The sequence below is a fragment of the Triticum dicoccoides genome, chromosome 2A, assembly GCF_002162155.2.
Source record: "Triticum dicoccoides isolate Atlit2015 ecotype Zavitan chromosome 2A, WEW_v2.0, whole genome shotgun sequence".
Taxonomy (NCBI): domain Eukaryota; kingdom Viridiplantae; phylum Streptophyta; class Magnoliopsida; order Poales; family Poaceae; genus Triticum; species Triticum dicoccoides.
The window spans coordinates 394,658,339-394,675,482 of NC_041382.1; the positions used below are offsets into that span (position 1 = coordinate 394,658,339).

General features: G+C 39.8%; 2 long non-coding RNA genes across 5 annotated transcripts; one reads left to right on the forward strand and one right to left on the reverse strand.

The window, feature by feature from the left end:
• Positions 1-9,067: 9,067 nt before the first annotated feature.
• LOC119354669 lies at positions 9,068-11,268 on the reverse strand. 3 transcript variants are annotated; one of them, XR_005171144.1, is made up of 4 exons: positions 10,884-11,268; positions 10,470-10,539; positions 10,366-10,395; positions 9,068-10,241 (listed from the first exon to the last, which is right to left on the reverse strand). It is a non-coding gene; the product is annotated as an uncharacterized LOC119354669 (long non-coding RNA). The 3 variants fall into 3 exon arrangements; XR_005171143.1 differs by having other exon boundaries at positions 10,333-10,395; XR_005171142.1 differs by having other exon boundaries at positions 9,068-10,395.
• A 494-nt stretch (positions 11,269-11,762) lies between these two features.
• LOC119359395 lies at positions 11,763-12,557 on the forward strand. Of its 2 annotated transcripts, none has more exons than XR_005172511.1 (3): positions 11,763-11,916; positions 11,999-12,098; positions 12,169-12,557. It is a non-coding gene; the product is annotated as an uncharacterized LOC119359395 (long non-coding RNA). The 2 variants fall into 2 exon arrangements; XR_005172512.1 differs by having other exon boundaries at positions 11,763-11,909.
• The last annotated feature ends 4,587 nt before the right edge of the window (positions 12,558-17,144 follow it).

Consider the following 17,144-nt stretch of genomic DNA (forward strand, 5'->3'; position numbering starts at 1 on the left):
TATCGTTTTTCTTTTTCTTCTTTTTAGAAGGACTAGGTGCATCCAAATTATTCCTCTGAGAATCTTGCTCAATTCTCTTAGGGTGGCCTTCAGGATACAAAGGTTCCTGAGTCATTCTACCAGTTCTAGTAGCCACTCTAACAGCAAAATAATGTTTATTATTTAATTCATCAAGCAAATCATTTTGAGCTTTAAGTACTTGTTCAGCTTGAGTGGTAACCATAGAAGCATATTTGCTAATGAGTTTAAGTTCATCTTTAACTCTAGCGATATAATCACTCAAGCGTCCAATCATGTGAGCATTACTATTTAATTCTCTACCAACATAAGCATTAAAACTTTCTTGCCTAGCCATAAAGTCATCAAATTCATCTAAGCATTGGCTAGGAAATTTAGTAGACGGGATTTCAACTTTATCATATCTATAGAGAGAATTTACCTTTACAACCTGTGTCGGGTTATCAAGACAATGTGTTTCTTCAACAGGCGGTATTTTAAGACCATGTATTTCTTCAATAGGAGGTAAATTCTTAACATCTTCAGCTTTAATACCTTTTTCTTTCATAGATTTCTTTGCCTCTTGCATATCTTCAGGACTGAGAAATAGAACACCCCTCTTCTTTGGAGTTGGTTTCAGAATAGGTTCAGGAGTTGTCTCAATTGGCTCAGGAGTTGCCTCAGGAATTGGCTCAGGAAGAGTCCAATTATTTTCATTAGTCGACATAGTATTCGGTAGCAATTCAGCTTGGTCGACTGTTCTTTCCCTAAAAACACAACCAACACAACTATCCAAGTGGTCCTTGGAAGCATCGGTTAGTCCATTATAAAAGATATCAAGTATTTCATTTTTCTTAAGAGGATGATCAGGCAAAGCATTAAGTAATCAAAGAAGCCTCCCCCAAGCTTGTGGGAGACTCTCTTCTTCGATTTGCACAAAATTATATATTTCCCTCAAGGCAGCTTGTTTCTTATGAGCAGGGAAATGTTTAGCAGAGAAGTAATAAATCATATCCTGGGGACTACGCACACAACCAGGATCAAGAGAATTAAACCAAGTTTTAGCATCACACTTTAATGAGAACGGAAATATCTTAAGGATATAATAGTAGCGAGATTTCTCATCATTAGTGAACAGGGTGGCTATATCATTTAACTTAGTAAGGTGTGCCACAACAGTTTCAGATTCGTAGCCATAAAAAGGATCAGATTCAACCAAAGTAATAATTTCAGGGTCGACAGAGAATTCATAATCCTTATCAGTAACAAAGATAGGTGAAGTTGCAAAAGCAGGGTCATATTTCATTCTAGCATTCAGAGTTTCTTGTTTAAGTTTAGCTAATAACTTCTTAAGATCAGATCTATCATTGCGAGCAAGAAAATATCTAGCAGTTTCTTCATCCATAACATAACCCTCGGGAACAACATGCAATTCATACTTAGGGGGAGAACCTTCATCATCACTATCTTCAATAATATCATCTTCAATAATTTCATTCTCTCTAACCCTAGCAAGTTGTTCATCAAGAAATTCACCTAATGGCACAGTAGTATCAAGCATAGAAGTAGTTTTATCATAAGTATCATGCATAGCAGAAGTGGCATCATCAATAACATGCGACATATCAGAATTCATAGCAGTAACAGGTTTAGGTATCGCAAGCTTACTCATAACAGAAGGAGAATCTAGTGCAGAGCTAGATGGCAGTTCCTTACCTCCCCTCGTAGTTGAGGGAAAAATCTTAGTTCTTTCGTCTTTCAAGTTCTTCATAGTGATCAGCAGATATAAATCCCAAGTGACTCAAAGAATAGAGCTATGCTCCCTGGAAACGGCGCCAGAAAATAGTCTTGATAACCCACAAGTATAGGGGATCGGAACAGTTTTCGAGGGTAGAGTATTCAACCCAAATTTATTGATTCGACACAAGGGGAGCCAAAGAATATTCTCAAGTATTAGCAGTTGAGTTGTCAATTCAACCACACATGGATAACTTAATATTTGCAGCAAAGTATTTAGTAGCAAAGTAGTATGATAGTAATGGTAACAGTGGTAAAAGTAACGGTAGCAGTTTTGTAGTGATTGTAACAGTAGCAACGGAAAAGTAAATAAGCAAAGCACAATATGTGAAAAGCTCATAGGCTTTGGATCAGTGATGGATAATTATGTCGGATGCGATTCCTCATGTAATAGCTATAACATAGGGTGACACAGAACTAGCTCCAATTCATCAATGTAATGTAGGCATGTATTTCGAATATAGTCATACGTGCTTATGGAAAAGAACTTGCATGACATCTTTTGTCCTACCCTCCCGTGGCAGCGGGGTCCTAGTGGAAACTAAGGGATATTAAGGCCTCCTTTTAATAGAGTGCCGGACCAAAGCATTAACACATAGTGAATACATGAACTCCTTAAACTACGGTCATCACCTGGAAGTATCCCAATTATTGTCACTTCGGGGTTGTCGGATCATAACACATAATAGGTGACTATAGACTTGCAAGATAGCATCAAGAACTCACATATATTCATGAAAACATCGGGCCCTAGTGACAAGCATTAAGCATACAAAGTCGTAGCAACATCAATCTCAGAACATAGTGGATACTAGGGATCAAACCCTAACAAAACTAACTTGATTACATGGTAAATCTCATCCAACCCATCACCGTCCAGCAAGCCTACGATGGAATTACTCACGCACGGCAGTGAGCATCATGAAATTGGTGATGGAGGATGGTTGATGATGACGACGGCGACGAATCCCCCTCTTCGTAGCCCCGAACGGACTCCAGATCAGTCCTCCCGAGAGAGATTAGGGCTTGGCGGCGGCTCCGTATCGTAAAACGCGATGAAATTTTCTCTCTGATTTTTTTCTCTGCGAAATGGAATATATGGAGTTGGAGTTGAGGTCGTTGGGGCTCCAAGGGGCCCACGAGACAGGGGGCGCGCCCCCCACCCTCGTGGACAGGGTGTGGGCCCCCTGGCCTTGATTCTTTCGCCAGTATTTTTTATATTTTCCAAAAGTTATCTCCGTGAATTTGTAGGTCATTCCGAGAACTTTTGTTTTCTGCACAATAGACAACACCATGGTAGTTCTGCTGAAAACAGCGTCAGTCCAGGTTAGTTCCATTCAAATCATGCAAGTTAGAGTCCAAAACAAGGGAAAAAGTGTTTGGAAAAGTAGATACGTTGGAGACTATCATTAGGCCTCTTCCAGAAGTGATATTGTTGCTGATGGTAAGAGCCATCAATCCTTCAATCGACAACACAAAGGAACTCTCAATGAAAGCACCAATGTCAGTGTCAAAACCGGTAGATCTCGGGTAGAGGGTCCCGAACTGTGCGTCTGAGGATTGATGGTAACAGGGGATGATAGGGACACAGTGTTTACCCATGTTCGGGCCCTCTTAAAGGAGGTAAAACCCTACATCCTGCTTGATTGTATTCAATGAGTATAGGGGTTACAAGAGTTGATCTACCTTGAGATCGTAATGGCTAAACCCTAGATGTCTAGCCTATGGGAATTCTCATAGCATCTACGGATTAAACCCTCTGGTTTATATACACACTGGAGGGGCCTAGGGTTGTACAAAGTCGGTTTGCAGAGGAAGAAAATAATACATCCGGACACAAAAACTTGCCATTCATTCATATTGGAGTCCTACCTGGACACGGGGGATAATCTTCGGCTTTAATCTTCACGGCCCATCAGTCCGGCCCATATTGAATATATTGGGCACCCGAGGACCCCCTAATCCAGGACTCCCTCACATTGCACACCCAATGTCATGGCCCTCGACGAAGCCGCTGCCCCACTCCTTGTCACGCGTGTAGTAGAGGAACTGATCGCTGGCGTTGAGGAACTCTTGACTTGGACTAGAGGGAGGGGAGAAGACCATTGAATGGGGCTAATTATCCCCACCCCAGCCACGTCTGATGCCCCTCGCCGCATCCTATGTACTCCACGCCACCCACTACTAGGAAAAGGGCTATAGATAATATGGACATTAATGCGGTGCGCCACTGCTATATAGCAGTGGCGCACCATATATAGGTACGCCATTAAACTCTAAATACTAATGGCGCACCACATCCACGATGCGTCACTACTAAAGAAATTTTTTTTTATTTTTTTTTTCAAAACTAGTAATGGCGCACCGTGGGTGTGGTGCGCCATTACCTTTTCAGTTTTAAAAAAATAAAAGAAAATGATGGAAATGTCAAAAAAAATAAAAGAAAATAAGTTTTCCATGTGATATGTGGTCTACTTGTTGGGAAAATTTACAAATATGAATTTCGACTTTATTTGCAAAATCTCTCTGGAATTTGTAAAATGGGCATAACTTTTGCATACGAACTCGGATTAAAAAGTTTTTTATATGAACAATCATCTACTCGAAAAGTTACATTTGAATTGGACTGGGGGAACTTTGTTCAAGATTTTCAGAATCTCCAAAAACCTAACGGAATAAAAGATACGGGGTTTTAAGATCTAGAGGGGGGGAAATGGAAAAAAATCAAACTTACTAGTGGCGCACCATTTGCTAGGTGCGCCATTAGTAACAGGAAAAAAAATTGGTTTTGGAAAAAATTGGAATTTTTTTCAAAAAATGATACGTAATATGACCGGGAAGTTTGAAATATTTTTCAAAATTTCACCATACTCATGAACATGAACAAAGACCTAGGCATCAAGAAGGTTTAATAGGATTGATATGATAGATATATCAACAAGTGCCTGTTAAGTGAGGTGGTGCTGGGGTTGGATAGAACTGCGAAGTTATGGCGCACCAGGGGTGCGTTATTAGTATTAATTACTAGTGGCGTGATGCTAGTGGCGCATCTGTAGTGCGACATTAATGGCCAAAACAGATGCGCCACTAGCAGGCCTTTTCCTAGTAGTGACCATAGTTGCCGATGAACTGCCGGCAACAGCCTCACTGTACCCAGCCGGCGGTTCAATGGCCACAACTGCATCTGTACAGGCAGAAGGGGGATAACGACCTGATAGTGTCCAAGAGCTATGAATGTATGAAAGTTCCCAACTAACGTGGAAACATGAAGCATATGAAAACTCACTATATGACAATGTAATGTGCTACTTTGAAGCAGATATGTATGCAAAAAGGATAGTAGTGTCCCCCTTTATTTTATTCTTCTTTTTATCTTTTTTTCTTCCATTCCCTTTCTTTTTTCATTAGCGCATTGGCTTTTTTTTATTCCTCACAAGGTAGGCAACACTCTAATACAATGATATGCACTCATAACTCAACTCGTAATAAAGACGATGCAAACTGGATGACTCTGGCAGTGCACCAGTATGTGCAATCATCTATAGGGCAGCCGATTGGCATGATCGGCAGACGAATCCTAGCTACGGGTTGTGCAACCCTCGGTGGAGATCATGGAGATTGACCGTGGAGTAGCGCCATGCAGAAGTTATGGTGGAGCTAGGTCAGCAACTTGTGGCAGGTACCATGTAAGAGGATTAGGGGAAAGAGAATTTGTGGAATCATTTTATGTATTACTAATCCTCAAGGATTAATATATACTCCCTCCGTTTTTAAATATTTGTCTTTCTAGAGATTTTGACTACATACGGAGTAAAATGAGTGAATCTATACTCTAAAATATGTATATATACATCCGTATGTAGTAGTCCATTTGAAATCTCTAAAAAAACAAATATTTAGGAACGTAGGGAGTAGAGTACAAGACTTGAAGGCCAAGAAGTGTCTCCTAATGATACGGTAGGAATCGTATATAAAAGATTACAATCAATCTCAACAAATCGTAAACTACACCTACACTTTAACCCGTGAGACAGTCATGTAAGCATGCACCTCCTCCTTTTACGGGCATATGAAACTTGCGCGTTGCATTTTGGTCGGTTGACTCAATTGACTGTAGGAGGAGGTGCGCGAGGTACCACATGAAAGGTGACAAGGCATGCGCATTAGAGAAGTTCATCGATAACATGCTGGCTAATTTTTTTAAAATAATACATTTTTCTTAATAAATTTGAGAAATATTACGCCGTTTAGATTTATTTCAAAAATAATACGGCATTGGTCTCCGGGAAGCCGACTGGCTTCCAGTCGGCCACCAGTAAGACGAGTGGCCCAATCGGCCACCGGTAAGCTAGTGGCCAGTCGGCCAGGTGCGCATGCAGTCAGCCGGGTGCGCATGCAATCGGCCAGGGGTAGCCGATAAGTGGCTAAATGCCTCGATGGATGGACTGATGGGTGCAGGTGCAAGTGCTCGTGCTCCTGCTCACGGCCAGCTACAATGCGCTCGTGCTCCCGCTCATCCGAGTGGCTATATATCTCATCCGGGTGATTACCACCTGCAGCACAGCCAGCTTCAATGTGCTCGTGCTCCCGCTCATGCCGCATGGCAGCCTCGAGGCGCACCTCTACCCGCACAACGACGGCGGCGGCGGCGGCGGCAGACTAGGCTTCGGGCGGCTCGTGGGCATCGCAAGCGACGTGGCCGAGGGGATGGCCTACCTGCACCACTACGCGCCGGTGAGGGTCGTGCACTGCAACCTCAAGCCGAGCAACACTCTCCTCGACGACGGAATGTGCGCCGTGATCTCCGACTTCGGTATCGCGTGGCTCGTCGTCGGCGCCGAAGCCACCAGCAGCACGAGCGACGACGACTCCACCGCTCCATGCAACTCCATCGCCGCCGGATTGTTGCAGGGTTCGGTTGGCTACATGGCAGCTAGTATGTGACACACACATAAGTTTGTGCATGCATGCATTCATGCTCGATGTGGCATTGATTATCGGGAAGCGGGAGTGGGAGCACGAGCGCGTTGAAGCTGGCCATGCAGCATGAGCGGAAGCACGAGCACTTGCACCCATCCGTCCCACTTATCGGCTACCCCGAAGCCGATAGGCAGCCTGTCGGCTACCCCCTGGCTGACTGCATGCGCACCTGGCCTGACTGGCCAGTACTCGGCTTACCGGTGGCCGATTGGGCCTACTCGACTTACCGGTGGCCGACTGGAAGCCAATCGGCTTCCCGACCGCCGATGCCGTATTATTTTTGAAATAAATCTATTTCTTAAATTTATTAAGGAAAATGTATTATTTAAAAAAAATAGCAACATGCTGAGGGTCCCGGACAATATGGTCCGAGCCACAAGGTGGATATGGTAGGCCATGGCCCACCCTGGAGTTTTGAGTGGCCTATATACAATATGTGATTAGTTGGACCTAGGAAAAATAAAAGCCCAACATGCTCTCCCAATCCATCTATGGCTAGCAAGAAAAAAGGATGATCCCTATTCTGTGCGTAACGACCTACTATGTACCCTCCCCCGTGCTGCCCAATCAAGTTTTTTCTCCCCACTAGTTTTGGGAAGGACCTAGAACCTTCCTTGAACCACTGTTCTTTTTCCCTTGTTTTTTCTTTTGGTTTTTTTTATGTTTTCCTTTTTTTCTCAAATCTATGAACTTTTTTAAAAATCATGCACATTTTTGAAATTCACGAGTAAATTTTAAATTTGTCTACTTTTTGAATACATGAACAATTTTCAAATTCATGAATATATTGAAATTTGAGAATTTAATGTTTGTGAATATTTTTAAATTTGTAAACATTTTTTATATTTGACGAGCATTGTTCAAAATTGCGAACATTTTTTTGGATTAGCAAATATTTTTTAATTATGATTTTTTTGCAAAATAACAAACATTTTTCTAATTCATTATTTTTTATGAATTTTTGAAAAGTTATCGAATTCATGAACATTTTTTAATTCACCAACTTATTTTGAATACATGAATAATTTTTGTATCAATGATATTTATGTATTCTTGAACTTTTTCGAATTTAGAACAATTTTAAAATTCATGAATAATTTTTGAAATCCTGAACAAATTTTCAAACTCATGAAAATTTTATTAAATTCTGTTTTTTAAAAAAATTGGAATAATTTTCAATTTTGTGAAGAGTTTTTGAAATCACCTACATTTCTTTTCGAATTTGAGATTCGTGAACAGTTCTTGAATTAAAAGAAAAAAGAAAAAAGAAAAAAAAGGAAAACAAAATAAAATAGGGAAAACTTTGTTTTTGCCACTCTGGTTATTGCCAATTTTGCTTATGCCACTATAGAATTTGAAATTTCACTTTTGCTACTCTTAGCTTTTGACAATATATCACTTTTGCCATTCCGTGGCAAAAGCAAAATTTTCAGAGTGGCAATTATGATACATTGTCAAAAGCTAAGAGTGACAAAAGTGAAATGAAAAATTATCGTTTTTGCCATGGAATGGCATTTGTAATGTATCGTCAAAAGTTAAGAGTGGCAAAAGTGAGACGTCAAATTCTAGAGTGGCATAAGCAAAACTAGTACAAATGCCCGTGCGTTGCACCGGGCAAAAAAAAGAGGAACAACCAGCTTCATATTCCATTGTGCACCATTTTATATATCTAATTTTATTAAACATCGATAATAATAAGGTAGAACTGATTATTACTTTTTGTAGAATCAAGTCTTCATCAGATGGAAGAGCAGTTTTGCATGAATAGTTCGTCAATCATTTTTTGGCTTTTCTGGAAAACATGAAATTTTCCTTATTTTTAATAGAAGTTAAGGTTTACATAAAAACTGGAACACTTCTTCTAAGAATAATGAACATTTAAAAAACGCATTTTAACAGGTGTTTTTTGTTTAAAGAATGTTTTGATTTTTTTTGTACATTTCCAAATGATTTTTTTTAGTAAAAATGAAAAAATTTCTTGGAAATTTTTATGATTTTTAAAAAATTGCAAAAAAAAATTTTTGAAACAAAAACAGTGTGAACATGTGTAAAACTGTGAACATTTCTAAACGAATTTCTTCAGAAAACAATTTTGAAAAAGTGCAAACATATTTTTTTGAAACAAAAATAATGTGAACATGTGTAAAACTGTGAACATTTTTAAACTAATTTCTTCAGTAAACAAATTAAACTGGCCACATGCAAGGTCGGGTTCTGTGCTCTACATACAATTATAAATCGAACAAATTGATCTTAAGATTACTAAGTAAAACCAAGTATCACAGTAAGAAGAAGACGCCAATGAGTAATTGGAATGTATCAAGTCCTGAAAAAATCATCTTAGGTGTTTTACAATTAGTCAGCGGACACATGACCACCAGCACAGCACTACCCATTTTCTGATCAATTGTTTCGTCCAAGCACCATCAGCTGCTCATTACGGACAGTCCAAGAGCATTAAAGCAACCATTGAAGCAAAGCGGCAACAAGCTAAGTCTTCGGCTGATCTCCAGCAACAGAGGTGGCAAGGTGGCGTCAGTGAAGGTCAAGTTAAGCCTGACGAACATGTCCTTCAGGTTGTACGGCGTGTGTCGTTCCTGTGTGCCGGCACGCCAAAGAGTTCCCGCCCATCTCGCCGCTGGTCGTACATAGGGTGGCGGGAGGGCATCGCTGCGAGCCACCGTGGTGGTCGGTGTCGACCTGGTTGCTGAGACACCAAAGTGCCTGTCAATTGTTAACGACGCCGAAGTGCCTGTCAATAAAATTTACTGGAAATACCAGTCTATATGGCTCAACATCAGGAGATGCAGGACCACATGATATATTGGGTCTTTAACAGAATCAAATACATGGTCAGAGTGTTCCTGAGATTGATGGTTTTTCAAATCAGTTTCTGCTATTGTATAAGTTAGCCATGAACAAGGTTTGCTATTCTATAAGTTAGCCATGAACCAGGTTTGCTATTCTATAAGTTAGCCATGAACAAGGTTTATACCAATAATTCTGGAAAATAACAATAATAAGAACACCACTGCAGCTAGTAAAAAAATCATGACAAGATATAGACGGAAAGAATGCTTAGTACAGATGCAATTAAAGGGTTTGCTTTCAGTCAAGGAATATAGCATTACGTCAATAGCAAAACGTGATTATATTACAGCCTTGTCAGCAAATTGAGAAATATTGGGCATCTCAATTCCTATAAGGAGAATTGGAGTTTCTGGAAAAGAGATTTATGAATTATTGAAGATGCCTCTTTGCCAGAATGGCTAATCAACATGTTTATAAAATAGACTGAACAGTAACATAGTGGAAGTAAACCAAACCTTCTTATACTAACTATGACAAGTTTCAGTGTTACATGAACACAACCCAACTACGACGACTCTGTATTGTCGTCGGGCTGTCGGAGACCGCCCAATATACCCTCGTTTCCTAAAGTATGCCAAGGAATTGATTAGATTAACCTGTAAAAAATAGTAATCAGTACCTATGAGCATTAGAATATACTTAGTCATTACTACATGGAGCTAAAGCTGCAGTTTTTTATGTATATACGTAAGTTAGTAGCTGATGTAATTCCAGCAGCACCTTAGTTGTCGTTGAGCTCCTTTGTACAACCTGAAACAAAGGAAATCCTCTGTACAACCTGAAGCAAAGGAAATAAACTACAGGATGGAGGCTATGGAACATACGCTTGATGGAATACATCAAATTAAACTTTTGGGTTATGCTGCATAGAAACATCCTCTTTCCGGTGCTTCCCTGTAACAGAAAGAAGAACAAATAATTATGATTGAGCAATTTGTCCCTGATCCAGAAAGGGAAATAAACAGTGGATTAACTGCCGATGTCTCAAATTAAACTTGAAGTATCTAAAACCGACACAAATGGCACATGAATTTATCATAGTTTGGCAAACATTGGACTAATGTAATGTACAGGCATCACCCAGCACCTAGCTTACAGAGATTGAACGCTCAGATTAAAGAGGGAAAAAGTAGCAACATTAGTACACGCCGAGGTTACACAAATTGATATTGATTCAAGTAAAATCTCCAAGCAATATCCAACACCGTTGAACTAATTTGGGAAAAGCCGATACATACCTCTGGTGTGGCACGTTCGGACGACGGATGGTTTTCCTCCGGCAAACTCCGCGGGATTTGAGGAGGGCGACGGATGGCCAGAGAAGAAGAAGAAGATTAGGAGGGAGGGGGAGGGGAGGAGGGCGGCGGATGGCCGGAGAAGAAGACCGCCCCCCGCCGGCGGTGACGCCCGTATGGATCGAGGCACGGCAGCAGGAGGCTGGGGGTAGTGCCAGATAAGATTAGGGGCGGGAGGGTAGAGGAGGGCAGCGAATGGGAAGGGGAGAAGGGCGGTAGATGGCTGGACAAGAAGACCAGCCGCAGGTGGTGGCGGCGCCGCCCGTATGGATCGAGGAGCGCCCGCGGCGGCGCCGCCTGTATGCATCGAGGAGAGCACGCATATGCTCGTGTGTGCTGCCACTTCAAAAAGGAGCGTGGGTTGAATACCAAACAACTACAGAGTCTTTTTGCAAGATTGAAACGTTTTTCATCTTAGCCACTTAAAAAGGGAGTGCGGGTTCAATATCCACAACAGCAGGGGCTTTTCTGCAAAAGAGTCGCGACGGTGTTTTTTTATCTTTCCCTAATAATAATAATAATAATCTACCTTAATCTTTACCTACTAATAAACCACGCATTGTTTCTAGTCGTACGTCGCTGGTGTTTTTGCTAAAACCCCCCTCTGTTTCTTTGAAACCAGTCCCTGTTTAAGTGGCATTCTGAAAAAACGATTCATTTTTGCGTAAAACCCCCTGTCGTTTGAACTATTCAACGCGCATTCCAAGCAGATTTGTAAAGAAAAAAGAAAACACAACCCCACACACAGCGCACACGGGCTCGCCTCCTCTCCCTCGCCCATGAAGTCATCGCCACCCATGCCGGCTGCTTCCGGCGACCTCCGGCGCAGAGCGGCACGCCCCAAGCTGCCCACGGTCCGCGCCTCCCTCCCCTCCATCCAGACTCTCTGCTCCCGGCCTCTACAGCCCGCTCGCAACCACACACCCATGGCTAGGGTTTGGGCATGGCTTCGCCGGCGCGTCTCCGATGGTCCAAAGTTCGTCTTTCCTTCCTTCTTTGGCCGAGATCCGTTGCCCCTACACCTCACCTTCTCTTCATATCCTCTGCTGGAGATGCAGTTGGGGCACGCCATGGGAGTTCCCCATCCACCACGGTCGCCGCCGTCAAGGAATTCTTCAAGGAGATGTCAAGGACACCATGGACATGCAGCTCCTCAAGGTTTTATCCCTCCTTTCCTCTGATATATATCAAGTTCTAACAGTACATTAATCCAAGCAATTGTTTTCAGATCAATTAAGGAATCAATCTCATGATGGTTGATGCTTGATGCAGCGGAGGATCACAGATTCACAGATGTAAGGATCGGGAGAATTGGGCCTCACATTATTTTTTCCAGAATTGGGTGTTGGTACTCTATAAACTGAATTGAGTGAGCTAAATCTGTGCCTCAAAATTGTAGTCTGTAGCTTTATGTGTTACGTCTTAAGATTGAACTAGAAGGTTGCCTTTGGGAGTAGTTTTAGTTGGTAGATGTTTCAGGCTCCAAATACACACACATTATGTGCTTAATGTGTGGCATAAACATTATCAATTTTATGCTTAGAAACCAAATCACTGTCCATCCATTTTATTTCTTCATGAGTATTTTGTGTTGAAATCATATCACCGTTCACCTGTTCTCGTTCTGTTGTCTTTAACTTATTTTGCGGATTCTTAATAAAATGCTCAGTTCAGGATGTGATTTCCAGTTTTAGGCATTTGATACTTTTGGCACTGAGCAATTTTTTTCCTTTGAGCGTGTACCTTCAAATGCAAAGTTCTGACTATGATTTCGCACGCGACCACACCGTCATCGGTCGCTCTGCCTACCGAGTGCCACCCTGCCGCCTCCCCCCTCCCCCCACCTGGGACCTCACCGCCCGCTCTATCTAATATATTTTTCAGTTTTCTTATAGTTGCCAATACAAATGTCCGCTTGAGTGTCAAAAAGCAGCAGTGATAATGAAAAAAGAGCATGAGTTCGTTGCTACATTATAGTTGTTATGTACATCTCAAATTTTCAGCCCAGGATTCTTATTTTGACTGATGTGAGTATTTCTTAGTCAGTCTTCATATTCCAGCTTTGACTGAAAATAACTCTCCTGAAAACTATTGGCAATACTCACAATGTGGTCTACAAAGAAGCATTTGATGATCTTGCTTGATAACTTACCGGCGGGCAGAAAATATATCATGTTAGTACCATTCGTAAGCAAACATGTACCTTATTTCTGCTTAGATGTTCTCTGTTTCTTATTTCATAAGTGTTTTGCATTCCCTATAGAAGTTGGCTGGCCAAATTTGTGTTTACTACACTAGCATAGTCTCTCAAGTACTGCACTCCTGCAGGCCACCCAACCCATATTTAAAATCGGGCACTTTTAGTTCTGACTGCAGTCATATAGATATTCATGTATAAAATGGTTTGCTTTTTGTTCTGGTTAAATCCAGTGATGGTGATCTAGCTGATCATGCTTCTTAGCCGCTATTAGCGGGCAAAGGCGAAGCGTGTACAGGTATATCTTTTCACATAGAAAATAATTCATCTACACAAGCCTTCAGAACAGGGTAGATTTCCTAGAAGGCGACACCCAATAGGTCATTTCTCTACCCAGGTTTCCTTACAAGCTTAGAATTATCAAATTCTACTACAGTTTCCTTACAAACTAACCTCTTAGCAATCACCGGTTCAACAATCTTTGTATTATATGCAACCATCAGGCTTATGCATATAATCGTTCAGGTCCTGATTTTTTTTAATTAAATATTCATAATGTTGAGCATTTTTTGTCACAGATTCAGTTCATTATTCAGGATCACAAGAGTCCAATTCTTATGTGGTTCAGTAAGCACCAATGATAATACGAGTTAGACGGCTATACAACTCGACTTATCTACTGAAACAAGATGCTTAGCGGATCAACAAGATTCTTACAAATATAGAACAGCAGGAGGTGAGGTGTGGGTATAACGTGGCAAATGATAGACCCGGTGAACAAGGAATGACAGTTGTGTAGAGGGTTAAGGGGTGTGGTTACAACGTGACAATAAGAGAAAGACCCGGTAAAGAAGGATTGAACGTTGCGTGGGCTTTCCATGTATGAATACTATTGGCAGTGTTATAGTGTGCTGATATGTGCTTTGTAAACAGCATGCCAAGTGATCCATTAGAAAAGGTCTAGATAGATTATCAAACAATGAGGGAAGCGAGGAAGAGCTTGGGACGACGGCGTAATGATTAGCCGTCTTCAAGTAGAAGATCCGGACAACCATAAGGGCGTGCGATTTTTTTTCCGATGCAATGCATGGGCGCCACGACCGACCTCAACCTTCGGATTTTACAGTACTGTAGTATTCGTAGAAGTCTACTTTTTTGTTTGTATTCGTAGTAAATTATAGTTAATTGATGACTAACCTGATGATGAATTTACTGTCCTATGGCTTCTATAATTTACCGCACTATAATTTTTTTGATTGTTTGAATTTACAGTGACCTTATGTTTGAATTTACACCACCCTATTTGAAGTTCTACAATCCTATAACTTCTGTAATTTATAGTTGTAGCCTAAAGGTTGTGATTTTTGAATTTTACAGTGATAGATTTTACACTATACAGTTACCTGAATTTACAGTGCTACATTTTTTACTGGAAGAACTATTTGAAGGAGATTGTGAGAGTACTGACCTATAGTTTGTCTTCTTGGTGTGACTGTAGTTTTCTGATTGTGTAGCTATTCTGTCCCCTTCTTCCTCCATCCTCTTTCTCATTCTTATCTGATCATAAAGCACATATTGTTAATGGTTGTTTCTCCTTATTTTTACTGAAGTTCCAGTATCTTTGTTGTGATTTGGTTGTTACTGACTGGAATTTTAGTAAAATGAACACTGTAAAATTCCTCAAAGCTGAATATGTGATACACTTTAAAAGTTACTGTTTATTCATAGTGAGATGACTGTAAATTTCAACTGAAGCCACTTTATTTAAAGCTTCATAACGATGAAATGTTTAGTATGTGATTAGCTCATCTTGTGTTGATCAGTGTACAGCAGGTTGATGATGATTTTACGGCAGCCCAATTATGAATTTATAGTATGTTTGTGTTTAGGAGTTTCTTCCACAAGTATCAACTTCATATCCTTGAGAATGCCATGACAATTTCAGGTTTTCTTCCAATAGTATTGTGAAGAAAACAAAACTGTCAATAACCTGGAGAACGTCGTAAGAGTACTGACATGGCAGTGTTGCTTTTTGGGCCCTTTCATTGCTTGCTCATGGATCATAGAGAGCATAGGTCATACATACACGTGCCATGGTTGTTGTGCCTGAAAAAATTGGTTGAATGCCCCTTTATTTTCAGTCAAGTTTTTTTTTTCAGTTGGTCTCAGATTTTTACTGGTTGGTATATTTGATTGAAGGCCAATTCAATTTCAGTCGTTTGTAATATAGACACTCCCTTTTTTTAATACCAAGTGTTCTCTATGGGGGAAGCCTATATGGCGCTACCGCGCACACCACCCCTCCCGCGCTGGGAGTTCTCATGGGCAAGCCCATTTTTTGCTTTTTTATTCATATTTTCTTTTTCTTTCTTTTTTCCCTTCATTTTCTTTCCTTTTCAACTTTTTCTTTCTTCTTTTCTCATCTTAACTTTTTCACTTTTTTTGTGAAATTTCTTTTCAATTTCGCGAAGAATTTTTTGTTCATCGAATTTCAAAAAATGTTCATCTATGTCAAAAAAGGGTTCATCGAATTCAATATTTTCATCGGATTTAAAAATGTTCATTAAAATTTGTTCACCGACCTAAAAAAATGTTCATTAAATTAAAATTGTGTTCATCATTTAAAAAAAAGTCCAACAAATTCATTTCTTTACCGAATTTAAAAGTTGTTATTCAAGTTTAAAAAACGTCCATCATTATAAAAGAATGCTTATAATTTTTTCCGTAAAAATAAAAAATTGTTCATGAAAATATATTTTTAATTTTTTTGAAATCATGGACATTTTTTGAATTCAAGAACTGTTTTTGAGAAGTCAAAACTAACAATGTTTTTTGCAATCTTAGAACCTTTTTGTAATCGCAAATTAGTATAACATAAAATAAAACAGGAACAGAAAACAAAAATGAAAAGTACAACAAACTTATATATCTAAAAATTCCCAACATAGTAAAAATCGTTTTATAATAAGCACACAGTTATATATATTCACACTTTATAAAAACTGGTCAAAATTCCCAAAAGTTGTTACATTTAAAAAATGCATTTAGAAATGTTCAGAAAAATGCTATTATTTTTTATTTTTAATAGATCATTTCGTTTTATTAAAAAATCATGTTTTCCGAAAAGAAACAAAAAAATTTGGGACTATTCCATGAATTATTCTTCAGTCAGGCGAAGAATATCGAGGTGGCTTCTTAATGACCAATATTCAGCCGAGAAACAACAATCACGTTTATTAAAACTGAATATAAGAAATGGTGCGTAATGATAATGAACTTTTTAGAACTTCATGGAGTCCAAGATTTGTTGGGTGCGTCGTTCGGCAAACAAAGTTGCCCATGTTTTATTTCAAGCCTACCGGCGTGATAACTTCAATAAGTCACAGTGATTCCAACTCAAATTAAAAAATTGTACCTAATGACACATTGAGTAGATTTTGCAAGATTCCATGTCGTTGCAACGCACGGGCATTTGTACTAGTCTTTATCTTTATCTTTACCTCTTTATCTTTACCTATATATACTAATAAAGCGGCTATTGCTTCTGGTCGTCCGTCATTAAAATTACCCTCCAAGTTAGTAAAAATTACTCACCAATGCCACCCATAAGTGAAAAAACGATTCAAATATTCGGACCAAATATCGCCGCCCCGTTCATTGTTTTATAGTGGTGCGACGAGTACATGTAACAGGATGAGGCGCACCAGGGTGGTTGGCCGATCGCTCCTCTATCGACCAGACCAGGGTTCGATCCCCCGTTTTGCAATTTTTATCTTTCTTTTCTCACGCATGTGTGGGACTTCACTTCCCTGTTTTTTATTCATTTTACTTTTTTTTCTCATTCTGTTTTCTTTCTTCTTTTCTCTTTAAATTAATTTGGGATTTGAATATTTTAAAAGTTGCACTTTTTCAAAAAAAAAATCTTTGAGAAATCATAAAATATATGTGAATTCAAAAATGTTTAGAAAATCATAAAAATTTTGCAGATTAAAAAAATGTTGGTGGTT